The sequence below is a fragment of the Pteropus vampyrus genome, unplaced genomic scaffold (genome assembly GCF_000151845.1).
Source record: "Pteropus vampyrus isolate Shadow unplaced genomic scaffold, Pvam_2.0 Scaffold394, whole genome shotgun sequence".
Taxonomy (NCBI): domain Eukaryota; kingdom Metazoa; phylum Chordata; class Mammalia; order Chiroptera; family Pteropodidae; genus Pteropus; species Pteropus vampyrus.
The window spans coordinates 70,284-72,484 of NW_011889175.1; positions in this window are offsets into that span (position 1 = coordinate 70,284).

Here is a 2,201-nt window from a genome sequence, read left to right on the forward strand (position 1 = left end):
GGAAAGGCAGTGAAAGGGGCAAGAGTTATTATTCTCAAATGCTCTAAATGTCCATTGGCCATGGAAGCTGATCAATATCTCAATAGCACTAGCTACTGAGTATTGAGTCTCTCCCCAACATTAAACATTTTAGACATTGGTCCTCATCTTCACACAAGGAAGGGGCTGATATTCCCACTTTATGGAAACCAAGAAAGTACAGCACAGGTGGGCTGAGAACATGCCCTGAAAAGTGCATCTAGGAAATGCTGGAGGCCAGGATTTGGACCCATATGTCTGTCCCCAGAGCTCACTACCTTTCCTCTGCCCCACATTGGCTGTTTACTCTGATCATGCTTTTCCGCAAGGTAGAGGCTAAGCTTTCTGGCTCTGGATAGGTGGAGCACCTCCAGTTCACCAAACACATTATTTATATTCCCGCTGTTATTTCATTGTCCCATCATTCATTCGACACATACATATCGCCCTACTATGTCCCAAACACTGTGCGGGCATGAGGCAGGGGAGTACAGATGGATGCAACTCTAAGGCAACACCAGCTCTTGAAAATGTTCCTGAACCTTCACTCTGATTGTCAGAGCAATTCTGTGAGGTGAGAATGGCCAACTGAAAAAGAGAGGCTCAGTGTAGACTTGAGAGCCTGGCCTGGGTTTGAATTCTGGCTCTGCCACTTGCTGCGAGACCAGTAGTCAATGTGGATACTCACCAGCATCCCGCACTCACCTTTCAGGCAGTGGGCAGAATTGATCTTCCCACCCCTTGGAAGTTGGGTGTGGCCACGTGACTTGCTTTGGCCAACAAATGAGAACTGCTAAGGGCCAATGCCTGCTCTACCACATTTCCTTTTTCCCTCTGGCCTGGCAAAGATCAAGATCCCTAAATGAGGAAAACAATGAGGGGCAGAACCCATAGCTGTCCCACGATTGATACAGTTTGAACAAGAAATAAACCTCTGTTTTCAGCCACAAAGATTCTGGGGCTGTTTGTTGCTATAGCATAACCTAGCTCATCCTGTCTAATATAGAGACTAATGGAGATACTAGTCTCACTGACAAAGTTTTGGGGCAATAATATATACCATGCTTGGAACATAGCAGTTCTTTGACAAATGTTAGCTCTTTTCTCTGCACTGTTTTCCCACAAATCCTTCATGCTGGGATTAGACATTCGGAGACATAGTCCCTCTAGGACAGATGTTCAGGCACATCCACCTATATGTCCCTAGTACCATGCACTGGTTGGCATCTCAGAAAGTACTCAGTAAACAGGTACTACTGAGTAGCTATATAACAATTAGGCTCTGACCACATTGTTGCCTCTGTGCTAGGTACCAGAGGCCAAGGTCTCTGATAATCCCTCCCCTCTTTCACCTGCCAGGATACACAGTTTTACTTCTTCCCAGATCAAGATAGCATATAATCCTAGACTTTCAAGTTAAATGGGCAAATCCCCTTCTCTCTCTCAGTAGTGGAAACCCCTCAGCAAATCTGCTGATCGATCTCTCAGTTTCTGCCAAGAAACTTGCTGCAATAAAGAACTCACTTCCTACAAAATGTTCTTCTATATTCAGAATTACAAGAAGGTGGATTTGGCTCTGAACCAACTCTATGAGTCCTTCTAGCAATTCTACAAAACATGTGTCATTATTAGGGTTCAAAGAGATAGAGCAATTTTCCCAAGGTCACAGAACCAGTGAGTCATGACTATATTTTTGAAAACACACAGATAGTGCATAATTGATAAATATTAATGGGTTGACTAACAGCTCTATTCCTGGGAAGGGTACTCCTAGTGACTGCACATCTCCATGTAAACCCCATCCCAGAGTTTCCAGCTTGGCTTTTGGGAAACTTAACAATGCAAACAGCCTTCAGCTCTGCTAAGACATAAATCTCAATAAATGATTTCCAATAACACAGTTCTTGCCAGGAAAGGAAACATTTACACCGTTGCCCATGCATAATATAGGTTAATCTTTCAGGATGCATTAAATGTGTAAATGTTTAGAGTGAAGCAAAGTTCTGGTTATGAGCCAGGCCACTCTGAAAAAAAGAGGAGATGCTGAAGGAAAGCGTATTTTTAGACTTGGACCCAACTTGACATTACCCGTAAGTGCTTTGTATTAGTGGGCACAGTACGCAATCCTGCTACTGATTAGCCAGGCAGGAAGTAACATGTTGGTTTCAAACAAATGCTCCTGA